Source organism: Thalassophryne amazonica, chromosome 12 (assembly GCF_902500255.1).
Source record: "Thalassophryne amazonica chromosome 12, fThaAma1.1, whole genome shotgun sequence".
NCBI classification, from domain to species: domain Eukaryota; kingdom Metazoa; phylum Chordata; class Actinopteri; order Batrachoidiformes; family Batrachoididae; genus Thalassophryne; species Thalassophryne amazonica.
The window spans coordinates 9,998,933-10,011,012 of record NC_047114.1 but is presented as its reverse complement, the minus strand read 5'-3'; the positions used below and the strand labels follow the sequence as shown (position 1 = coordinate 10,011,012).

The window sequence follows — 12,080 nt, the reverse complement described above, 5'->3', positions numbered from 1 at the left end:
GTGAGGATACAAGAGACACCATAATTAAATGCTCGTCAAAGTGTCAGTGCAACCCTGTAAATTTTGTCTTTTTTATTAACTCCGACACCTGAGGGAGGGCGCGGAGGTAACATGAACACATTTATCTACTTGACTATGGAGAAGACGCAGCGATGTTCAGCCACGCTTCAGCTTCAATCAATCAATCAATTCAATCAATTTTATTTATATAGCGCCAAATCACAACAAACAGTTGCCCCAAGGCGCTTTATATTGTAAGGCAAGGCCATACAATAATTACGTAAAAACCCCAACGGTCAAAACGACCCCCTGTGAGCAAGCACTTGGCGACAGTGGGAAGGAAAAACTCCCTTTTAACAGGAAGAAACATCCAGCAGAACCAGGCTCAGGGAGGGGCAGTCTTCTGCTGGGACTGGTTGGGGCTTCATAACACATTATTAATTTATTATGACATCAAAAACAGCAAGAAGGTCGTGGGATCAATTCCCACCAGGGGCCTCATGTACTTGTGTGGATTTCCTGCTGAAACATGGCATAGGCCAAAACCCAGAAACTGGCGTAAGCACAAAAATATTCAGATGTATGAAAGTGTGCATAGGCATGGATCCACCCAGGTTCCGTTTGACGCACTGAACGTGGAATTGAGCGTGGAACCAAACTCCTCCCTGGCCACGGCTCCATTTAAATTTCATGTAGATAGGCCCTTGGAGCAGGACTTCCCCATGACGTCACATCAGACAACATGAACACAGAAAAGAAATTTTACTATAGGTGACTGGAAATTATGTGGAGACACGCAGGGAAGTTTATTCGGTACACTGTTAAACAGATTAATCATGAAACTGGAAAAATGGAGCTACGGGGCATATGTGTGTGAGGCTGACACCCTGTGAGCTCACAGCGCGCACACAACACACTCTGACATTAAAAAGGTGAGGTGCGCCTCCACTGACACTGTGACATGCACAACTTACACACATGTTAACTGACAAGTACTAAACACAGGAAGCCTGCGAAGAAGCTCTGCAGCTCACCATCAACCCCCCCCCCCCCCAAAAAAAAGACATTAATAATAATAAGAAACATATTTGAATGTGCACATGCCCAAATGTGCACACACTGGTTTACATTAGGATACGCAAATACACTATTTACACAGCAAGCAGCTGCCATCGTGCACCGTGCCAGCCTCAAGCCTGATGCGCATTTGCGCATCACATATGATCAATAACTGTGATTTCCTTAGGGAACCCATCTCTGGCTGCACATGGAGTTTTAATGTTGGAATGTGATGTACCTGGATGACATTTGGATGATTGCGTTCCACACAGCTGACATGGCTTGGCTCAAGGTTGACTGGCACACTCCTAAGTGATGGGCCAGTTCCCACTGGAATGCCCCAGTTGCCAAGAAGCCCAGTGTGATCAGCACCTGTGTGAGCACAGACAACCCCTGGCTCCTCGCTGTATTGCGCTCTGGGCCGGCCGCAGTTCTGCGCGCAACTCCAGTATCAGTGGCCTTGGTAATCGAAATCGGCTTGTGAGCCAATTATCATCATCCTCGCATTCCTTGAATACATGCTCACATCGGATTGCACCATTTGTAAGGTCCTCTAACAACGCTAACGCAGCCATTGTTTGTGCCATTTTTACGAATCACTTTGCTCATTTGCTTTTATCCACCCATATAATTGCAAACACGTGGGTGTGTTAATTGCTTATCACTGTGTCTCTGATGTGCCAACCTGGACTCACGGCAAGTCATGATTTAGCAGCACGAAATATACATTAATCTATTGGTTCGTGATATTGTGACGAAAAGTGCCTCATTTTCGTCACGGCAGCACAATTTCATTCTAATTAATTTTGTGATGGCTGCACGAAATTAAAAGTGAAGCTCGGGGGGGCGGGGGGTGTTGGTGGTTATGGTTAGGGTTGGGGTAGGAGTAGGGTTAGTGAGTTAAAAACAACCTGTCACAAAAATTTGACTCATTTCATGACGGGTACACGAAAAAAAAAATGTGATACTGGGCTGGATGTGCACATCACTCTGATGACTTCTTGTTTTCACACTGTTAACGGTTCCCAGCATCACCTCTATGTGTCGTCAGTTGAACAATAGCTGTAGAAATGTGCCAGCCAGGATTTTTGCGTGATGCATGACATGACATTTCCATGGTCATTTCACTTTTGATACATCTGAACATTGGCGTGGAGATGGACGTATGGCAAGTTTTGTGCACGCTTTGTACATGAGGTCCCAGGTCAATTCAAAAGGCCTGCTTCCCCTCTGAATGTAACGTCAGTCACTGTGGAATTTCCTCGATATCTCCTTCAGAGTTGTCTGGGTGACTTGGTGGCTTCCCTCACTTCTTCTTCTTGCACACTTGTTCAGCTTGTGAAAACTCCCTGCTCCAGTCAGATGTACTGTACAGTACCATAGTGTTTGTATTTGTTGATGGCTGGAAATGTTCATGTATTCATCCCCTAAACTTATTTAAAACAAACTGGCTGTAAAAGTGACGATTTAGTTGTTGTACTTAAGACTGCCCGTACTTGTTTGTTCAATTATTTTGATATTTTTATTGAATTTGTGTCATGTTGCAGAGCTTTATTTTGAATATGAGTTTAAAAGACATAACTTTAGAAATTTTAATACATTAAAACTTGATGTCATAAAAATTTAAATGTGTAAAAGCTGAAGGTGCATAGCATATGTCAGAGGTCAACAGTAGTTGATGGAGATCCGGTGTATGGTCCAGAGAAGAGTTGACTGTCCATAAATGGTTTGCTTCATCTCCTTCTTTCATGTTGACTTCTCAAAAGAAAAACTGACATTCTGACTAAATGAGGCCCGAGTGGTCGATTTAAAGATCGATGTGCAACACTGTTTAAAAAAAAAAACTCTGCTGCACCTCTAAAACAAACTTCATCTGGATCAATAAAGCTGGAAAGAAACAGAGAAAAGTTCCCCAAAACAAAAAGCAGCAGAGAAATCTGTGAGGAATGAAACTTGCACACCCAACTAACACATAACGTTTTGGGAATGTTATATATTGGTTATATTCAGGTGATGTTATTAGAAATGTTTCCAGAATGTTTTCCTAACATTATTACTTCCTTTTATATGTTGACAAGCCATGTTTATAGTTGAGGCAAATTTGACAAATATATTAATTTTAGTCTTACTGTCTTTATTACTCCAATTTTCTTTCAGTGACGAGACCAGTGGTTTTCAAACTATGAGGAGTACCCCCGTAGAGGGCGCCAGAGTTCTTCAGAGGGGGTGCGGGGCATGGGTATCATGAACCAGTTCTTTTCGAGAATCATTAAGAAAAAATGATTCGATCCACCGACATCAACAGCCTTTTTGCTTAACGAGTCCCTTACACGGCACCCAGCTGCCATCGGAGCCGCCGTTGTTTTTTGAGGGTGTTTTATCGTGAAAATGATAATTTCTTTATGTTGATTACAGACCCGCTGCAGGGTCTGTAATCAACCGCTTCTGTAACAGCTCCACTTTGAATCTTGAAATAATGAAGCAGTGCTCCGATCCGCTGCCTCGCTGGTTCTGCGCTGCTTTTCAGAAGTAACATGTTCGCTTATTAACCCACTCAGAGCCATTTAAAAATGTCAATTGTGAGTCACTTTTGTGCAGATTAAAGTCATGAACTGGGACTCTTGTCTTGTTGTGAGCAAGACACGACAATCGTCCTCCATTACGTTTGCACAGCTCCAAACACTGCACCACTCTGTGCCGAGACAGAGGCCGGTCCGAATGAATAACTTCAAAGTGAATCACCGTTTAAATCAAATGACACCTCTTTCGAAACGTTGTAAAGAGGTTTATTTTGTTTATTGTTATTTATGGCCTGAGTTCAAGGATCCAGTGACCAATTTCATATTTATTTACCTTAAGACTCAATAAAATGTTATTGACATAGAAAACCTGTAAAGCTTACTTTTAGTACACAGAAAATTCACAACAGGTATCGATAAGGGAATCGATAAGGAATTGGATCGATAACCGGAATCGATAATGGCATCAATATCGATAAAATCTTATCAATACCCATCCCTTATTATTTATGTTAAAATGTGTTAGTTATGCCAAAGACGTTTAAAAACACAGAGATGTTTAAATGTTTTTTTTTTAAAAAAACAAAACAATGTTTAAAATATGAAAAAAGATCAAAATAGAAGAATAGAAAGTTCTTTAAAAGCACATGCTTAAAATGTTTACAAAGGCTGTAAAATGTGTAAATGCATAGACAGTTTCTTAAAAAGACACAAATACTTTTAAAATGTGTTTAAGATGTGTAAAAGAATAAAAAGAAACACACAAAGATGTTGAAATTGTGAGTATGTATGTCGTGGGGGTGGGGGCAGCTATTTGTTCTCTGAGGGGAGCTCACTCTCCCACACTTTAAAAACCCCTGGACGAGACTATGACTTTAGGTAACATTACCAGAATATTGTGGGAACGTCTGAAGTAAACGCTGTCAAGACGGCTTATTTTGTGAGCTGTTAAACATACAATTAGTAGGTTGTGTTTATAGTCAAGACAAATTTTAAACATTTTCCAGGCTGTTATTTCACATATCATCTTCCTTCAGTGGGCATATCTCACTCACATCTCCAACCACTGAGTCCAATCAAGGGTCGCAGGCAGTGCTTAATTTGTAAAGTGGGAGGTCCCGGAGCGCAGAGGATGGGTGGCTCCGGTGCAGAAAAAAAAAGAAGGGCGGGGGGGGGGGGGCTTGCAAACAACGCTGTGCGCCACACCGAAAATAAACTGGGCATGTATTGTAGGCCTAGGCACACCAAATCCAGATAGAGTACAAATTCCTCAGTGGTCCCTCGGTTATCGCGGGAGTTACGTTCTCCGCTTTCACACTGGACGCAACGGGAGCGACTGCAGCCAAAGGTTGCCATGTAATCCTTATGTAAGGACGAGTTTTGGCGCCAAACCGCGCAGCGTGACGCGAGTGAAGCGATTTTGAGCATTTTGCGCGTTTGTGGCGCGATATTGCGTCGCGTTACGTCGTGTTGCCCTCCTCCCCAAGTTTAAAAATCTGAACTTTTTCGTCTCGTAGCGCCGCGATGACCAATCAGGGACTGAATATGTAGTGACGTGGAGATGTCTGGATTTTGACTGAGGATGTGAACATGTCCTGTATCTGGTAGCAGCCTGTGAGCAGGACTTATGTCTCTTTTATCCTTTATTTCACAATCATGAGAGAGTTTTGGGAGCAAGCAGCATCCCCACAGCAGCGGGAACGGAGTTTTTTTTCTTTTTTATGTGCGTGCGCAAGGGTCCATGGAGATTATTTTACTTATTAACTACACAGATGTATAATAAAGCAAATGGTGACTGGTTTCTAAAGACAATTATGACAGAGTATTTTTGGGAAAGAGCGAGGAGCAGCCTCACAGCAAGCCGCGGAGTTTCGTTCTTTCTTTTTTTTTTTCTCTTTACGTGCGCGCGCGAGCGAATCGTCTGTGTGGAGAATATTTTATTAATTAACTACACAAATGTATAATAAAACAAATGGTGACTGGTTTCTAAACACAATTATGACAGAGTTTTTTGGGGGAGGAGCGAGCTGCAGCAAGCAGCAGAGTTTCTTTTTTCTTTTTTTTTTAAAATTGTTTACATGTGTGCGCGTGAACGGGACAGTTGGTCCTCAAACTGGGTCCCGCAGAGGCGGAAGGACCGCTGAAAGCAGCCGTCATCCAGACGCAGCTCCTGCAGCAAATAATGATACTCTCTGTACTGGGAGCTTTTCACAACAACTTGCTCCGTGTGATCAAGGTCCGTCATGATGACTTGACGCCGAGCGGAATGGAAGCTCCTCCTATTTGATGATGCACCGGGGCGAATTTTTGCAGTGAAAGTCCACCCAAGCAGAGCGACATACCGGGCGAAGGAGGCGCATCCGTCGCCACGCGACCCCCCGCGACTTTGTAGCGTCTGATCGCGCCCGGTGTGAATGTGGCGGAAATCCGTGAAGTAGTGCTATTTTTTACACTTATTATAGATGTTTTAAGGTTGTAAAACCCCTCACTACACACTTTTCTCAAACAGGCATTAACATTTTCTCACTTTTCTCTCTTGTGTAAACACTCTCTTTTTTTTCTTCTGTGCTGTTGTTGACATGTTTGTTGCCATTTTTTCAACCAGCGGCTGTCAGCAAGTTCCTGTGTGATGTCATCTCATGAATAATTGTATGCTGAGCTCTGATTGGCTAGCTGTTGGCAGTACGCTCTACTAACGCTATTGGTCAGTGGGAACTGATCCAATATAACTTTTGGTCGTAGCCTTTTTGGATCCCTTTGCATCCAACGTAACTTTCTGGCACCAAACATGCCAAAATACAGGTAAATGATGGACAGAAAGGCTAATCTGTGATTGGCTATTGCAATCTGAGTGGAGAATATATATATATATATATATATATATATATATATATATATATATATATATATATATATATATATATATATATATATATATATATATATATATATATATGTATATATATATGAGCATGCAGTAATTTAAAAAGGTCACACATAGTCAAGGAAAATTGTCAAAACATTTAAAAAAGATATCACTTCTAATTTCACCTTCTTTACTTATCCAGATTTATTCAATGAAAATAGGTAAACTTTACCAGAATGTTCTGGGAACGTTTGGATGAAATACGCATTTTGACAATTTATGTACTGTTGTTACCAAAATGTTCTGGGAATGAAACATGAAATACTATAATTTATAGGGCACGTCTATAGTTGAGGGAAATTTGACAAAACATTTAACAAGGATATTACTTCGAACTTCACTTTACTTCTTAGCCCCAAGTCTTTGAATCAGTAACTAGTGGCAACGTGTTCTGGAATCAAACCCTTGGATGAAATCAGACTTTTACTTGATTTTATATAATGTTATCTGAATGTTCTGGGAATGCTTGCATGAAAAACTGCAGGAAAGCCAATTTGAAATTAAACGTACAGTCAAAAAGAAGATATTTTCGAATGGGATAAAGACAGTGTGTATGGCAAAAATGCATTTTGCCAAAGTTCATTGTTCACTCTTTTTTATCAAGAATATTATTTGGGAGACATATGTTTTAGCATAACTTTTCCGGAAGGTTCTAGGAACATTTTTTGTATCTTTTTTCCCTTCACAGAGGTTAATTAAAATTTACAGTAGGATCAAGTTTGAATTAAAAAAAGTCTATGTGGAGAAATATCTGTGAGCAGTTCATTTGCTGAATGGTAGTGTTTTATTTATCAAGCATATATATATATATATATATATCAGAGGTCTCAAACCGGTTCCATCACTTTGAGCAGGTGAAATCAGTTAATCAGTGAAATCACCTGCTGGAGTGGGTGGTTGCACAAAATGCCTGCACCCTCTCGGCCCTTTCTGGAACCGGTTTTAGACCTCTGATTTTATATATATATATATATATATATATATATATATATATATATATATATCAAATCAAATCAAATCAATTTTATTTATATAGCGCAAAATCACAACAAACAGTTGCCCCAGGGCGCCTTATACTGTAAGGCAAGGCCATACAATAGTTACGGAAAAACCCCAATGGTCAAAACGACAGTGGGAAGGAAAAACTCCCTTTTAACAGGAGGAAACCTCCAGCAGAACCAGGCTCAGGGAGGGGCAGTCTTCTGCTGAGACTGGTTGGGGCTGAGGGAGAGAACCAGGAAAAAGACATGCTGTGGAGGGGAGCAGAGATCAATCACTAATGATTAAATGCAGAGTGGTGCATACAGAGTAAAAAGAGAAAGAAACACTCAGTGCATCATGGGAACCCCCCAGCAGTCTAAGTCTATAGCAGCATAACTAAGGGATCCCTTACCAAAAAATAGTACTGATAAGTATATAAAAAGTAAACTGGAAGTATACTTGAAACATACTTGCATGTACTACTTTTTGGTAAGGGATGGTTCAGGGTCACCTGATCCAGCCCTAACTATAAGCTTTAGCAAAAAAGAAAGTTTTAAGCCTAATCTTAAAAGTAGAGAGGGTGTGTGTCTCCCTGATCTGAATTGGGAGCTGGTTCCACAGGAGAGGAGCCTGAAAGCATTCTACTCTTACAAACCCTAGGAACTACAAGTAAGCCTGCAGTCTGAGAGCGAAGCGCTCTATTGGGGTGATATGGTACTATGAGGTCCCTAAGATAAGATGGGACCTGATTATTCAAAACCTTATAAGTAAGAAGATTATATATATATATATATATATATATATATATATATATATATATATATATATATATATATATATATATATATATATATATATATACACGAGGGCTGTCCATAAAGTATAGGTCCTTTTTATTTTTTTCAAAAACTATATGGATTTCATTCATATGTTTTTACGTCAGACATGCTTGAACCCTCGTGCGCATGCGTGAGTTTTTCCACGCCTGTTGGTGACGTCATTCGCCTGTGAGCACTCCTTGTGGGAGGAGTCGTCCAGCCCCTCGTCGGAATTCCTTTGTCTGAGAAGTTGCTGAGAGACTGACGCTTTGTTTGATCAAAATCTTTTCTAAACCTGTGAGACACATCGAAGTGGACATGGTTCGAAAAATTAAGCTGGTTTTCAGTGAAAATTTTAACGGCTGATGAGAGATTTTGAGGTGATACTGTCGCTTTAAGGACTTCCCACGGTGCGAGACGTCGCGCAGCGCTCTCAGGCAGCGTCATCAGCCTGTTTCAAGCTGAAAACCTCCACATTTCAGGCTCTATTGATCCAGGACGTCGTGAGAGAACAGAGACGTTTCAGAAGAAGTCGGTTTCAGCATTTTATCCGGATATTCCACTGTTAAAGGAGATTTTTTTAATGAAAGACGTGCAGACGGGTCCGCGCGTCGGGACGCAGCCGACGCGGCGCGGCGGCACAGGAAAAACACCTCCGTGTTGATAACCATTTGTTAAAATCCAGGCGGCTTTTGATGGCTTTCAGTGGAGTGAGTATATGAGAAATTATTTATCAGCTGGACATGTTCCAACTTGTCCTTAAGGCTTCAAACAGAGGTGTTTTTCCTGTGACGGAGCATCGCGTCGGCTGCGAGCCGACGCTGCAATCCGCCCGCACGTCTTTCATTAAAAAAATCTCCTTTAACAGTGGAATATCCGGATAAAATGCTGAAACCGACTTCTTCTGAAACGTCTCTGTTCTCTCACGACGTCCTGGATCAATAGAGCCTGAAATGTGGAGGTTTTCAGCTTGAACAGGCTGACGACGGCGCCTGAGAACGCTGCGCGACGTCTCGCACCGTGGGAAGTCCTTAAAGCGACAGAATCACCTCAAAATCTCTCATCAGCCGTTAAAATTTTCACTGAAAACCAGCTTAATTTTTCAAACCGTGTCCACTTCGATGTGTCTCACAGGTTTAGAAAAAATTTTGATCAAACAAAGCGTCAGTCTCTCAGCAACTTCTCAGACAAAGGAATTCCGACGAGGGGCTGGACGACTCCTCCCACAAGGCGTGCTCACAGGCGAATGACGTCACCGACAGGCGTGGAAAAACTCACGCATGCGCACGAGGGTTCAAGCATGTCTGACGTAAAAACATATGAATGAAATCCATATAGTTTTTGAAAAAAATAAAAAGGACCTATACTTTATTGACAGCCCTCGTATATATATATATATATATACTCAAAGTTTACATACCCTGCACTGTAAACATTTTGACCAATGTTTACTCAAAAAAATTGAAGCGGATTCATATTTACTGATAATCTTGGTGACTTAAAATGACATATTTATTAATTATATGGGTGAAATTTATTTACATTTACTACATATCTGCATAAAAATGATTTGGATTAAGTAAAGAAAATAAATTATGCCAACTCATATTCTACCACAAAAGTAAGCAAGTCTCTTCAGCTGCTTCCTTGTTTGCACTTGGGGTCGCCACAACAGATCCAAGGTGGAGCTGTATGCTGATTGTGGCACAATTTTTACACCAAATGCCCTTCCTGACACATTACATGGAGAAGTGTGGCAGGGGTGGGGGTTGAACCAGCAACCTGTCACGCTGAAACTCAGTGCACTAACCACTTGGCCACCACCCCTGCACAACTTGTTTTCTAACACACTGCTGCTGAATTCAACACATTTACACTGTTGTGGTAAGTAAACTGTGCACAGTTTACTTATGTTTGGTCAGGATATTGGGTAAATTAGACAGAGAAAAACTATGGCAACAAAGTGACATTCAATATTTGTTTATTTTATTTCATTTAATTTATATAGCACCAAATCACAACAAAGTTGCCTCAACGCGCATCACACAAGTAAGTACTCACCTCACCAACCTCCAGAGCAAGCACACAGGTGACAGTGGTAAGGAAAAACTCCCTCTGATGATTTGAGGAAGAAACCTCAAGCAGACCAGACTCAAAGGGGTGACCCTCTGCTTGGGCCATGCTACCAACACAATTTACAAAACAATTTACAAAATGAATACACAGGAAATTTTTCCGGTGCACAGGTTGGGAGGGTTGCAGAAGCAAACACCACTCTGGATGAAGCTGCACCTCAAACAGAGAGAAAAAACAGAATCAGGCATCGGAAAGACAACAAATACAGTATAATTTGTCAGCATTAAGCAACAATAAAAACAGAACAAATATTACGGTGATCTCTGGCCACTAGCCCTAAGCTTCACTAAAAGACCCAGACCTTAGATAGAGTTAAGGCTGAGGCCTGCTCCGTTTCCTAATAAAATTAATTTAAAACGGTAAAAAGCATAGTAACATACTATGCCAGTATGCTAACAATACAAAAAGGAAAATAAGTCTGGACTTGAAATTCTCTACAAAATCTGACTGTTTTTTTTGATGCAGAGAGATCATTCCACAGAACAGGGGCACGATAAGAGAACGCTCTGTGACCTGCAGACTTTTTATTCACCCAAGGAACACAAAGTAGTCCTGCACCCTGAGAACCAGAGCCCATGCCAGTACGTAAGGTTTAATTAGGTCAGCTAAGTAAGGAGGTGCCAGTTAAAATCTGATCTCACAGCGACAGGAAGCCAGTTAAGAGATGCCAAAATGGGTGTAATGTGGTCAAACGTTCTGCTTCCTGTCAAAAGTCTGGCAGCAGTATTTTGAAGCAATTGGAGACCCCTAATACTGGACTGTGGTAAACCAGAAAATAGAACATTGCAGTCTATAAGAGTCAAATGCCTGAATCAGGGTCTCAGCATCAGCCATAGACAGGATGGGATGAATCTTTGTTATATTTTGCAGTTGGAAGAAAGCAGTCCTCGTAATATCTCTAATGTGGACGTCAAAGGACAACGTAGGATCAAAAATTACCTCAAGGTTCCTCACTTTGTCAATGTGATTGGTGACACATGAGCCTAGGCTAAGCGTTAGCTGGTCAAATTGATGCCGATGTCTCACTGGACCAAGACCCATCATCATTTCAGTCTTATCAGAGCCGCAATATGTGCCCAAGGTGTGCTATATAAAGGAAGAAAAGCAGGGGGCCTAAGACGGACCCCTGTGGAACCCCAAATTTCATGTAACTAATGTTAGAGGTAGTGTTATTGTACAACCCCAATTCCAATGTTTACCACTGTGTTACATCACCTTTCCTTCTAACAACACTCAATAAGCATTTGGGAACTAAGGACACTAACTGTTGAAGCTTTGTAGGTGGAATTCTTTCCCATTCTTGCTTGATGTACGACTTCAGTTGTTCAACAGTCCGGGGTCTCAGTTGTATTTTGCGCTTCATAATGCTCCACACATTTTCAATGGGTGACAGGTCTGGACTGCAGGCAGGCCAGTCTAGTACCTGCACTCTTTTACTATGAAGCCACGCTGTTTTAACACGTGCAGAATGTGGCTTGGCATTGTCTCGCTGAAATTAGCAATGACGTCCCTGAAAAAGACGTTACTTGGATGGCAGCATATGTTGCTCCAAAACCTAGATGTACCTTTCAGCATTGATGGTGCCATCACAGATGTGTAGGTTGTTCATGCAGTTGTTCACAAAGTAGTGATTCTCATCCC

The 12,080-nt window shown here is 41.3% G+C and overlaps 1 protein-coding gene across 1 annotated transcript in view; it reads right to left on the bottom strand.

Annotated features, from left to right (window-relative positions):
- Positions 1 to 12,080, bottom strand: part of tmeff1a (transmembrane protein with EGF-like and two follistatin-like domains 1a) — a 154,712-nt gene that overhangs the window by 48,242 nt on the left and 94,390 nt on the right. The window lies entirely within an intron of this gene.